The sequence below is a fragment of the Pleurodeles waltl genome, chromosome 5, assembly GCF_031143425.1.
Source record: "Pleurodeles waltl isolate 20211129_DDA chromosome 5, aPleWal1.hap1.20221129, whole genome shotgun sequence".
In the NCBI taxonomy this organism is placed as follows: Eukaryota; Metazoa; Chordata; class Amphibia; order Caudata; family Salamandridae; genus Pleurodeles; species Pleurodeles waltl.
This window is the reverse complement of record NC_090444.1, coordinates 904,277,195-904,291,085: the sequence shown is the minus strand read 5'-3', so window position 1 is coordinate 904,291,085 and position 13,891 is coordinate 904,277,195. Positions and strand designations below refer to the sequence as shown.

The window sequence follows — 13,891 nt, the reverse complement described above, 5'->3', positions numbered from 1 at the left end:
CCTCTATTGTTTAAAGCAGGGTTACAGCTGAGTTTTACAGAGAAGTCTCAGCCGGCTCCGCCTGTGGAAATTCCTTGCCAGATGCCACATGGCTGCCAGCTTTAGACCATCAGAATGCCCGCCCTAATTAGGGTTTACATTTTAACGAGGTTTTTAGGACGCACCTGCCAGCAGCGCATGTGCTGTCTCTGTGAGAGGTATTGTTTACTGATAGGTGGTTTGGAGTCAGTGACGCCTCCTCCATTAGGGTCGGCCCCGCCAGCAGCAGAGGCTGCAAACCTTTCACAACAAAGGGATAATAAACCTAGTTTATTATCCCTTCTTTGTGTAAGGGTTGGCGCATCTGGGATGACGAGCACAAAGCAGAATACACTGTGCAGTCCCCTCAGCACGCATGTGTGTATGGCCGGCGGTCTCTGGCCGGCCAAACACATATTACACAGGCTCTCTCCAGCCCGGCAACACAGATGTCGGGCTGGAGAAAGCTGGTACAGGCTCCCAGTCTGCCTAGAAGCGCCCTTGCTGGGCGCTCACAGCCAATCCTGACGCTGCTCTGAGCAGCATCAGGATTGGCCGCAGGGCAGGCTGGGAACCTGTGCCTGCACTGCAAGATGGAGGAGCAGAATGTCGCAGAGAGGAGCCAGGTACGTTTATTTTTTTTTTTATTTTAACGTTTATTAAATCCCTCCGCGCCGCCAGGCCCCTATAACTCCAGCGAACGGCAACTGCTTGGAGCCCACCCTTTGCTTATTCTTTGTTAGCCTTGTTGTCACTTTTATTTACTGACTCCTAATTGGCCACTGCTTGCCGACTTCACTTTCTGTTCATTAGTTTGAAGCAGTGACCAAGTACTTATTGATTTACTTTTATTAGTGTCTTCTGCTGCCTATCTGCTGCTCACTGCGCTTCAGGTACTATTTTACACATTTTCCCTCATTGACTCTTCCCTTACCACCATCCTTTCTTCTCCTCCTCCCACCCCCTGCCTGTTGCTTCTTCCCCTCTTAACCACCACCCTTGTCTGTGTTGTTTCTTTCCTCTCACTCCCCCTTCCCATAAGTGTGTTGCCCCCCCACCTGGCACAAGACAGAAAAAGGTGTTATGAGGTGGTCAGCTCTGGAAGCGCTGTGACCGGAGGAGGGGCAGGAGCCCTTTAAATTTGTATCGCGCTCCCGCCGTCGCGGGAAGCGCTGTGACCGGAGGAGGGGCAGGAGCCCTTTAAATTTGTATCGCGCTCCCGCCGTCGCGGGAAGCGCTGTGACCGGAGGAGGGGCAGGAGCCCTTTAAATTTGTATCACGCTCCCGCCGTCGCGGGAAGCGCTGTGACCGGAGGAGGGGCAGGAGCCCTTTAAATTTGTATCGCGCTCCCGCCGTCGCGGGACGCGCGCGGGCGGCGCCCGGGCGAAGCCCGGGCCAAGGGCGGGCCCGTCCTTCGCCCGTCATCGACCGGAAGAGGCCGGGCTGGGCCCCCCCCCTAACGTCTACTTCTTCTGCCTGTGGAATCTCCATCAGGGTGCTGTACCAGATATTGTGTGAGTTTCTTACCAAATATGGGGAAAAGAAAGTCTAATGTTCAGAAGGGGGAAGCCGGGTCCAGCTCCCTTCAGTCCTCCATTACTAGTTATTTATCCTCTGTGATGGGGGCCATTGAATCCGAACTTGAACATGTAGAAGAAAGGATTGGGGCTGTCCAAAGTACTGTCCAACACCCCCCCTTGGAACCTACCATCCATATTTCCACTTTTCCAAGGACTGGTCCTTCATCACTGATCTCGCCTCTGAATACCAGCCAGTTGGGCGCCGATATACTCCCCACAACCGACCAAATTAATTCTTCTCTCCTTTTAGCTATTCCTCCTCCTGAAAGCTCTTGCTCTCAGGCCGATTCTCCCCCTTTGAAGAAGAGGAGAGCCGGGAAAAAGCTCAAAAATACAAAAAAGGCCCTGGGCCCCAATAAGAATCTACCTACCTCCCTGGCCCATAGTGACCAACCACCAATCCCCCCGGTCTCCTTCCCCGAATGCCCTCCGAGCAAGGATGCTCCTGAAGATCTTTCTAGTTTTATTGACTTGACACTCAAATCCTTTTGTGCAACTCTTGAGGCAAAAATTTCCACATTGATCGCTAGGAAGCTCGATTGCTTTTGTAACGATGTGACCAGGTTTTTATCTAGTTTTTTAAAACCAGGTCCTTTATGCTCGGGAATACTTCATAGCCCTGAACCAGCACATCAGTCTACTCCTCCCCCTACTTTGGTATCCCAAGGAGTAAGCAATTTTTTGCCTGATCCACGATCCGTCTCTGGTCAAGGACCTTTCACTGACAACCCTGCATCAGGGCCGATAAGGGAAGTTTATTCCTCTAGATCGCATGACAAAGATCCTACTAAACTTACTAACCATGTAGACTTTTTACATTTACCACCTGCCTGCAACCCGTACGTTCTGGTTCTTTCAAATGTTCCTCCTCTGGAGTGCTCCAAACAAGAAGATACCCATTCCCTAATTAGAAAAGCTGGTCACTGGTTGAACTTCAATTTCAAATCCAATTGCTTTCATAATGATAAGATTCTCATGGCCCGAAGAGTGAGGAGGGTAGGACACTCCAAAGTATTGGAGGAGGGAGACTATGTTGTTTTAAATTTTGCTAATCCTCGTTCAGTAGACAATTTTTTGACCAATTTGGACTACTGTAAAATGTCAACTAACAGGATTCAAATACATCCCCTGTATCATTTTTACGACCCTGTGCTCCTACCAAACCGCATTGTCACTAATTCTAGTATTCGCAGACCAGATTTTGAAAGGTTTCATTTACAGGTAAATGTACCCTCTAGCAACCGGTTCTCGACTCTCAGTCACCTTGACGTGAACGATTGACTATCGGTGACCCACCCCTGCTCTTCTAAAAAGGAGAGACCAAAGGCTGGGAATGTCCACGCTGAATGTATCTGGGACACAGGAAAGCCTGATTTGGACCTGAAAGCTCCTATAAATACTAAAGTTCTAATGTCATGTCCTGTGTCTAGACCATTAACTCTGCTTAGCTGGAACATAGCAGGGCTGCGATCTAAATCTGACAATTCGGACTGGAAAAGCTTCATTTCCTCCTACGATATAATCTGTCTACAGGAGACCTGGTCCAAAGATACGTTCCTCTTGAACGGTTTCACCTCTTTGTGTCAGCCGGCATTAACTTCCCAGATGGGGAGAGCTAGTGGCGGCCTCTTAGTTCTCATTTCCGTACATCTCCCGCTTTTAAAAGTGTCTTTAATCTGGTCTTCCCTTTATTTTATGGTTGTCCTTGTCTCTATCTGTGGCCAAAAGGATATCCTTATTTTAAACTTTTATAACAATATTCCACGGGGCCTCCTTATGGGTCATTTGGAAGAGGTAACGGATTTTATAGATTCTTCACATGCTTTGCAGAATAGTGACCTAATTATTATATGGGTGGGCGATTTCAACACTCCTCTGTGCAGCAAAGAACACATGGACCTGTGTGCCTTTCCTGCTGAGGGCAGAGAGTCAGTATTTCATTTTAACCACACATCTGAAGGAGATGCCTTAAACCTTTTTACTTGTAAATTTGACTTGGTCCATGTTACCGAGAAATTGGCCCCTGACGCCTGCAATATACCAACCTTTACAGGGAATTTGAGGGGGAGTATTATCGATTTCATACTTATCAGCTCCTCTGATTTTTACGTAATTCAAGAATTCAAGATTACGCCCCACTGTGCGAGTGATCATAACCCCCTTAGTATTATATTGGACCTAAAAATTATTCAGGCATCCAATAATAAAAGCTTGAGCGCTGCTACTGTTTATAATCCAAACTGTGGCATACGTTTAAAATGGGACAAAATAGATCCAAAACTCTTTAACCAGGAAATTGTAAGAAGTAGGTCGGACTCGATTCAAATGTGTCTCTCCCAGCAGTTAGATTCTGACCGCATAGTGCGTGAATTTGAATTTTTAAGCACTGACATTTCACGCGCCTTGGCGGTGGACAGGCCTGCGAAGGGGCCGGCGGCCCACAGATGGTTCGATTCCGCGTGTTCATCTGCCCACAAAAAACTCAAAGATGCACTTAAAGCAGTTCCTCTCTCCCGACAATTAGTTAAAATAGCCAGAGTTGATTATAAGGCTGCCATTGACAAACGGAAATCAGAAATTAGGTCCAGGGCCTGGGGCGATCTTTTGGCTGCATCTGAGCAGAAGGACACTTCTAAATTTTGGAAAGTGATTAATCACTCATACTTTTCTGGTCACCACTCTTTGGCCGATGACTGTCTTATTACTGAGGATGTCTGGTTAACTCATTTTAGGAAAGTCTTCTGTTCAGGATCCTATGAGAATTCGCTTGTAAATTCTTCTACACTTTTCAATTTAGATTCCAAAACTAAGGCCCCAAACATTATTTTTGACCTCCACGAGGTCAAAAATGCTATTAATAGATCAAGGCAGGGAAAAGCTCCCGGCCCTGATGGGGTTCCCGCTGATCTTTTTAAATCAGAAATTGATCTTTGGGGTCCGCTAGTTACAAATGTTTTGAATAGTGTGGTAAACAGTAATGTGCCCCTTTCATGGAAATCGGCCATTATTGTTCCTATCTTTAAAAAAGGCAATAGACAAGATCCTTCCTGTTACAGACCAATCTCTCTTATTGATTCGACGGCAAAGATTTTAGGTAGAGTGATCTTGTCCCGGTTAGAAGACTGGGTGTCCGAGGCCCATATTTTATCCCCTATTCAATTTGGTTTTAGACCTGGTGTAGGCACAGTTGAGCAAGTTTTAAACTTGCAGCTGATACTCAGCAAATATGTGACAGTCAAAAAAGAGTCTATTCACATGGCTTTCATTGATCTAACCAGTGCCTTTGATATGGTTAATAGGTCAAAGTTATGGCAAATTTTGGAAGCCTTAGGCTGCGATCCGCCTCTTTTGGAGCTTATTAAACGCCTACACACAGACCTAACAATTTCTGTTCAGGTCGGCTCACATGGGCAGAGAACCTCCCCCATCCCGTCAACTAGGGGCGTAAGGCAGGGATGTATCTTAGCCCCTTTTCTCTTTCTGATTTATATAAATGGGCTCTATGATTCACTTTTAAAACATGCAAAGGACATACCGAAGATGGGTCAGAGACACCTCCCAGTTTTATTATACGCTGACGATGCAGTTTTAATTGCCCGTACTGCAAACGGTTTACAGGGACTACTGGATGTATTTTACGATTTTATGCTGAATCTGGATCTGAAAGTAAATTACACAAAGACTTTTGTTATGACTTGTGGCCCACGCAACACTAAGTCTAAACTATTTTCTATGGGAGGGCACACTCTTAATAAGGTCAAAGAATTTTGTTATCTAGGCATGTACATGAGTTCTTCTTTGTCCTGGAAGACACACATTAATTTTAAGCTCCTACAGTTGATAAGGAACAATGAAGCAATTTTTCGCTTTTCAAATAAACTAGGTCACAGACCCCCTGCTCAGTTGAAAACTCTTTATAACTCCAAATGCACTGCATCAGTCCTTTATGGGGCAGGCGTCTGGGGCTTTAATAAAATACCGTCTCTTCAGAGTGTAGAAAATAAATTCCTGCGCAGATTATTGTTGGTTCCAAAATGCACCGCAAACATAATCTGCCATGAAGAACTGGGTCAGTGCTTTTTGGAGGACAGGGTCTTTATGGCTCCCCTACTGCTGTGGATCAAATGTTGGTCAAATCCTATGGCAAGTTTGGTCCAAGACTGTATCACTGATTGTCTTCAATTGGAATACTCAAATAGGATTCCCTGGCTTATGTTTCTGCAAAACTCCTTTGAGAACCTAGGGCTTAGATATATGTTTGATGATCCCCATCTATTAACCACAAACTCTAGGTCTGTTTTGAAGTCTACCTATTCCAAGCACATATCAGAGCTGAGATTTTATAGTTCCCTGAAATTGAAATCTTTTGATTCTTATTCTCGGATTGTGACTGTTCCATGCCTTGAACCCTATTTGTCTTGGTTTTCAAGTTTTAAAATAATTTCCTTTTTAACACTTTTTAGACTTAATCTAATTCATTTTAAGGTAGCTTTCCCTGAACCATGTTTCTGGAAAAAGGATTTACCGCTTTGTCCCTGTGACTCCAAATCAACCCAGAGCACTTTGCACTTTTTTCTTTTTTGCCCTCTATATGCTGCACCTAGAGGGGCCTTTATTTTACCCACGTTACGTCTTTTTAGACCTATTCATTATAAGGAAGCCCTGCTATACCTTCAGAGGTTGCCTAATATCCAAATTTGTCACCATGTATTAGACTTTGTCACAGCTTCTTTACGCATTAGGAAAAGGCCTATTCCTTTTTAAATATTTTATGTACGTATAGTATATCCTATTAACGCCAACATTTGTACTTTTCTGACTTTGTGATTTTTAATCATGTCTAGTATATCTATCTATGTATGTCAAGGGGTTTCAGTTTGGATGTTCATCTGGTGCTTCCAGTAATGGTTTTTAAGCTTTATTTTACTATTTATAGATTGTGAAATGTGTCTTGGTTTGTACTTTTATGGCAATTGCCGAATAAAGTTATTTGACTGACTGACTAGTGTCTTCTGCTGCCTATCTGCTGCTCACTGCGCTTCAGGTACTATTTTACACATTTTCCCTCATTGACTCTTCCCTTACCACCATCCTTTCTTCTCCTCCTCCCACCCCCTGCCTGTTGCTTCTTCCCCTCTTAACCACCACCCTTGTCTGTGTTGTTTCTTTCCTCTCACTCCCCCTTCCCATAAGTGTGTTGCCCCCCCACCTGGCACAAGACAGAAAAAGGTGTTATGAGGTGGTCAGCTCTGGAAGCATCTTAGTATTTTTTTTTACCATTCTCACACAGTTGCAGATGGGCACATATTCTGCAGCTTTGTATGCAGCAGAGCTCCTGACCGGGGAGCGTGGCTTTTGTGTTTACAGCAGTGATTTTTCCTCTAGAGATGGCTATAATACATTCATTCCTTGCCACAATCATAAGCACTAACGCTGCCTCCAGGCCTTCCTCTGAACTAGAAACAAGCTTCTTTTCTAAAAGCACAAATTCTCTTTTTGAAAAAGTGACATGCTTTAAACATCCAGTTTGTCCCACTGTCATAGATGCACAGACGCTGTACCTCCTGTGTGAGTTCTGACCACACTTAACTTAAACACATAAGGGATTACGTGCTAGCCTGACTTCAGCACGTCCTTACGCCCTAGAGGCAAATTATTCTTCATAAGCGATGAAGCTGCTTTCTATTCAAATAAAAAAATGGTCTTATCTCATGCAGGGGTGGGGACTGGCACCAGTATAGATAATGCTGCCTGCTCTCCCATAACTATTTGCATAGCTGAGTACTATAAATATATATTTAATGTCTATTTTAGCTTAATGCCCCCTAACCAAAATATAGTCTCATATGAAACAATGTTTACTCCTGTTTCATTGTTGAATCATAAAAATCATCCACATGGTGTGACAGATAAATTTAACTTCTTCTTTGATACAATTCAAATCGATGAACGCAGACATTTACAAGGATGATGTCTTGCACATATTTTCGACCTAGTAGAGTTTAGACCGACGAGCACACATATTAGAAAGATAATGGCCCTCATTACAGCCCTGGCGGTCGGTGTTAAAGCGGCAGTAATACCGTCAACAGGCCGACAGTAAAAAAATTGGAATCATGACCATAGCGGAAACCGCCAACACAGACAGCCACTTTAACACTCCGACTGCCACGGCGGTAGAAACAAACACCGCAGCGGTAACCGCCAACAGACAGGCGGAAGACAGTGTTCTGCCCACTGTATTACAAGGCACCAATCCGCCACCTTTTCCGGGGCGGTACCAACGCCATCAAAAGCACGGTGGAAACAGTACTTGGAACAGAAACCACTCACCTCTCGACACCCAATGAGGAACCAGGACGCCATGGAGCCCGAGTTACAGGTGCTACCAATGTTGGTTTACCTCCTCTTCTACCAGGAGCAGCAAAGACGGCGGCGACGATCACGGTGAGTACTGCACCTAGCACTCACGGGAGGGGGAGGAAAAAGAGAGTGACACACACGCAACATGCAAAACCCCCACCCCCACCCTCACCCACAACACCATACACGAATACATGCCGCAACATTACATATATACCCCGTAACCCTCAGGAAGAACACAAGGACAAAAGGAAATGATTGTAACGGGTGTAATCATCTAAAATTCAGATATGGAAACAGGTCTGTAACAGATCAGTATATACAAATATGTACAGCAACTACACAAGTCCGGATAGTGTTCCATTAATTTTCCGTGGATCAGTGGTCCCAAAATGCATGGTCGAAGCCCACACATGATACCTGCCTCTAAATGGAGAGAACACTGCTGGGGCATCAGGTCGGAAAAAAACAGGCACCTCAGGGTTAAAGCGGCGGTAATACCGTCAACAGGCCGATGGTAAAACAAATGGAGTCACGACCATGGCGGAAAGGGGGAAGGGGAGAGGGGACACCTCAGCCGGATGAAGGGACGACGCCACTGCTCCACAAGGGGGCTCCATGCCCAATGTTTGGTCCTGGGGAGTGCAACGCCACAGTCTCACAAGTCTCTCAAGTGGGTGGTTTGCCCACTGTTTGGTCCTGGGGAGTGCAAAGCCACAGTCTCACAAGTCTCTCAAGTGGGTGGTTTGCCCACTGTTTGGTCATGGGGAGTGCAAAGCCACAGTCTCACAAGTCTCTCAAGTGGGTGGTTTGCCAATTGCTTGGTCCTGGGGAGTGCAAAGCCACAGTCTCTCTAGTGGATGCTTTTCTCCACTGGTTCTAGAGGGGCCTTAGTGCCCAGAGTGCTTCATCCTGTCAAGGACTGGGGTAGTGGATGCTGTTTTCCACTGATTCTGGAGGGGGCTTAGTGCCCAGAGTGCTTCATCCTGCCAAGGACTGGGGTAGTGGATGCTGTTCACTGGTTCTGAAGGGGGCTTAGTGCCCAGAGTGCTTCATCCTGCCAACAACTGGGGTAGTGGATGCTGTTCTCCACTGGTTCTGGAGGGGGCTTTGTGCCCAGAGTGCTTCATCCTGCCAAGGACTGGGGTAGTGGATGCTGTTCTCCACTGGCTCTGGAGGGGGCTTAGTGCCCAGAGTGCTACATCCTGCCAAGGACTGGGGTAGTGGATGCTTTCCACCACTGGTTCTGGAGGGGGCTTAGTGCCCAGAGTGCTTCACATGGTGTGTGGCAGTTCCCATTCCCGCACCTGGGTGTCAGAGCCACGAGATTTCCTGGGAGCAGGTAGCATGATACTCCATGGAGGAAGAGACACACTCCACCCTGCGCCGACTCAGCCTGCCAACTGCTGGTCCTGCCAGTGATGGGTGTGGTGCCTCATGTACGCTGTGCAGGGTCCCGGACGTCTCCTGCAGCATTGGACGACTCCCCAGTGGGGATGATGTCCATGTCGGCTGTGGTGGCCCAGTGTGAGTACGTCGCAGGGCAGATGGCAGTGGTTGCGCCGGTGTCAGCGGCGGACATGCTGGCAGTGGTGCATGTGTCAGTACCTGTGGAGGGAGACACCAGGCGGTCTCCTGCAGCCTCGGACGGCGCCCCACTGGGGATGATGCTGGGGACTGGAGCAGAGGCAGCAGACGTGCAGGTAGCCGTGCAGGTGGCGGTGCAGGTGGCGGTGCAGGTGGCGGTGCAGGTGGCTGTGCAAGTGGCAGTGGTTGCGGCGGTATCCACCGTAGTGCAGGTTGCTGTTCTGACCTGCAGAAGGGGTGTCACCAGTCCCTTACCCTGAGGCTCCGTGCCCTGAGCTGACTTCCTTTTAGCCTTGTGTCCCTTCCCCACCTTGGAAGTCACTGCTGGGACCTTGGCACTGTCCTCTTTTGTCTTTGAGGAGGCCTTGCTGGTTGGTTGGTGCGGCTTGTCCTTACGGCATGTTGTCTCCTTCTTCACCTTGGCAGGTGGCGGAATAGGGTGATCCTTGGCCTCATTAGGTGGCGCACTGGCAGCCCTGATGGGTGCGGCCCGCGATGTTACAGGACTTGCAGGGACCACAGTGCTGGATGATTTTGTGGCTGAGGTGCTGGGCTGGGATCTGGACATCCTGGCCCTAGGGGAAGGACGGGGGGGGAGGAGGTGTAAGGAAGAGGTCAAAGTTAGCGAGGAAACGTTTTTGGGACACACTGGGATGGGAAGATGGAGGGGGTTTGGGAGTGGAGGAAGAGGTAGTGGTTGTAGGAGGTGTACGTCTGCTGAATTTGGGTGAGGGTGCATGGGCTGGAAGCTGTTGTGAGGTGGATGGCTGTTGAGTGGGTGTGTGCCGGCATTTGTGTACTTTGGGAGGAGGGCTCACAGACACACTGGGAGAGGACACAGGGGACGTGTGAATGGTAGTGGGGGTAGTGATTGCACATGAGCAGTGTGTGGTGATGGGCGTGCTGGTGATGGAGGTAGTGGCTGGGGATGTAGTGCATGCAGGTGTGAGTGGAGACAAGACTGGGAGGAAGGAGGAGGGCGTGGAGGAGGAGGACACAGTGGAGACAGTGGATGTTGGCGTGTCAGCATGGGGGTGGTGCTTGTGTGAGTGCCTGTGGCATGTGTGGTGCTTATGTTTGCCATGTCTACTCTTGTGTGTTGATGAGTGTGCATGCTGGTTTGATGGTGTGCTTGGGATAGGCTGAGGTACAGGGGATTGGGTCTGGGTAGTGGAAGTTGGAGGGGGGAGGCTGGACACAGTGACAATGGCTGCCATTAGTGCTGAGGCCAGAGCCTAAAATGCTCTCTGTTGGGTTGCCACACCATAATTAATGCCCTCCAGGTATGCATTTGTTTGCTGCAAATGCCTCTCGACACCCTGAATGGCATTCAAAATGGTTGATTGCCCAACAGTGAGGGATCTCAGGAGGTTAATAGACTCCTCACTTAGGGCAGCAGGGCTGACTGGGGCAGGGCCTGAGGTGCCTGGGGCGAAGGAGATGGCCACCCTCCTGGATGAGCGGGCACGGGAAACTCGATGAGGGGCTGCTGGGAGGGCGGTGCTGGTAGGGGGGTGGCGGCTGTACCTGTTGTTGCGGTGGGCACAGAGGTGCCCGCCACCGCAAGGGAGCTCCCATCAGAGGAGGAGTCGCTGTCGCTGGTGTCTCCTCCTGTCCCCGTCGTGGAGCTCCCCTCACCCTCCATCCCACTGGTGCCTTCAGACTCTGTACATTCACCCTCCAAGGCCATGTTGGTTGCAGCTCCCTCCTGCTCCGGGGCCACTGCTCCTCCGCCAGATGTTGCTAATGCACACAAGGACAGGGTGACAAAACAAAAAGGGGGGGAAAGACAGAGGAGAGACATAGTCAGTGCCTGCAACAACACCACCGTTGGTGGACACAACACACAGGGAGCAGCCCTATGCACTAGGCCATGCACTAACAGTTCAGGGGAAAATGACATGCCCATGGCGGACTGTGCCTATACCCATTTGATGCATACCTGGAACCCACAGGAGCCTGGCTAGGCGTAGAGGGCCACTACGACTTTTGGGGTTCGACTGGCACTGAACCTGCCTAACAATGGATCTACCCTGGCACGCTTGCCCTCCCCTAGGAGAACCCATAGTCCTCTTCCCACACCCAGAAACCTCAAAAAGCATGCAGAGTCAGCTGCATGAGACAGTACTCACCCCCTTGTGGCTGCTGTGATGCCCTAAAGAACCCATCCAACTCCGGATATGCCACCGCCAGGATCCTGTACATCAGGGAGGTCATGGTGCGACGGGCACCGCTTCCACGTTGGGAGGCCATGCCCAGCTGGGCCTCTGCAGTCTTCTTGGTCCAGCGGCGCAGGTCCTCCCATCTTTTGCTGCAGTGGGTGCTCCGTCTATGGTGGACCCTCAGGGTCCGCACTTCCTTGGCGATGACACGCCAAATACCCTTCTTCTGGTGGGCGCTGACCTAGAGGAAATGTAAAGTAGGAATGGATTTTACTCCCCCGTCCGGTTATTCTTACTCATTGGCCACAACCACCCACCCTGGCCCACAAACACATACACTGACCATCCTCACATGCTGACCTCTGCCCACCCCCACCCCCACCTGTACCTTCCATTGACGCCACTCCATACATTCATGTCCCATCCGTTATGCTCACAGTGTACTCACCTGTTTGTCTGGTGGACCGTAGGGTTGCGTGTACTGGGGGAGGACCCCATCCACCAGTTTGTACAACTCCTCCGCAGTGAAGGCAGGGGCCCTTTCCACAGACACTGTAGCCATTGTCGCTTCCAGACTCAGGTCACAGCAGCACTTGCATTGTAGGTCCTCTCCTGTTGAAGGTCAGGTATCAAGTGAGTGAACCGATAGAAAATGGCGGTCACGTCCGCGGCGGTGCGTACCGTCACTGCCGGCGTATATCGTCATTGGCTCCTGGAACCCATAGGGCCCAATGATAACCAATGCTGAATTGCACCGTGGTCTTCGTCCACCTACCACGACGGTGTACAATGCCAGCGCAGTTACCTCATTTCCCTTTGTCCCTCCTTACAGGTCAGGCAGCCTCCATTTCAGGTGGCCACATGGCAGGCCAACTGACTGCGTCACAGCAGTTTTGTGCAGGAATACGGACATATTGCCCTAAACACAGATTACATCACATTTGTTCTAAACAGCCTTGTGCAAGCTATGTGGTGTATGACCCTCTGCTCACCCTTCTCCTCCATAGGCCATGTCCGCTGGGGCAGATGATGAGATGGCGTCATCCTCCAGTATACAGACTCCTGGTGGACCTGTCGACAGTGGAAGACAGACACATCATCATCACCTACAGAATTGATCGTGCCACAATCCATGAACTGTGTGCCTAGTTGGAGCCAGACCTGAAGTCAGCTATCCACCGTCCCACAGGAATCCCCCCTCTAGTGCAGGTCCTGTCAGTACTCCATTTCCTGGCCAGTGGGTCCTTTCAAACAACAGTGGCCATGGCATCAGGGATGTCACAACCAATGTTCTCTAACGTGTTGTCCAGAGCCCTGCTAAAACACATGACAGCAACATTGTATTCCCCCAGGTGGAGGATTTGCCCACAGTGAAAGGTGACTTCTATGCCCTGGGACATATCCCCAACATCATTGGTGCCATTGATGGTACACATGTGGCATTTGTCCCCCCCCGCAGGAATGAACAGGTGTACAGAAACTGCAAAAGCTACCATTCTATGAATGTGTAGATGGTGTGTTTGGCAGACCAGTACATCTCCCATGTGAATGCCAAGTATCCTGGCTCAGTGCATGACGCTTACATTTTGAGGAATAGCAGCATCCCTTATGTGATGGGGCAACTCCAGAGGCACCAGGTGTGGCTAATAGGTGAGCCCAAGGTCCCAACACAGATTACATAGGTGTCTGGCTATGGGAGAGTCCTAATGGTTGCTGTATGTCTCACATTTGTCCCTCTATATTTGCAGGTGACTCTGGTTACCCCAACCTGTCATGGCTACTTACCCCAGTTAGGAATTTCAGGACAAGGGCAGAGGAACGCTACAATGAGGCACATGGGCACACTAGGAGGATAATTGAGCGTACTTTCGGCCTCCTGTAGGCCAGATTCCGGTGCCTCCATCTGACAGGTGGCTCCCTATACTACTTACCGAATAAGGTGTGCCAGATCATCGTGGCATGCTGTATGTTGCACAACCTGGCTTTTTGACGCCAGGTGCCTTTACTGCAGGAGGATGGGTCTTGTGGCAGCTGTGGAACCTGTGGACAGTGAAAAAGAGGAGGCAGAAGAAGAAGATATAGACAGCTGAAACAACATCATCATGCAATACTTCCAGTGAGACACCAGTAAGTGACTGGCACTGCTCCTCTCATATCAGACTACTGTAGGAAATTTCATGA

The 13,891-nt window shown here is 49.1% G+C and overlaps 1 protein-coding gene across 2 annotated transcripts in view; it reads left to right on the top strand.

The window, feature by feature from the left end:
• The window catches only part of TRIM67 (tripartite motif containing 67), a 417,173-nt gene that overhangs the window by 226,278 nt on the left and 177,004 nt on the right, over positions 1–13,891 (top strand). The gene's annotated exons all lie outside the window — the stretch shown is intronic.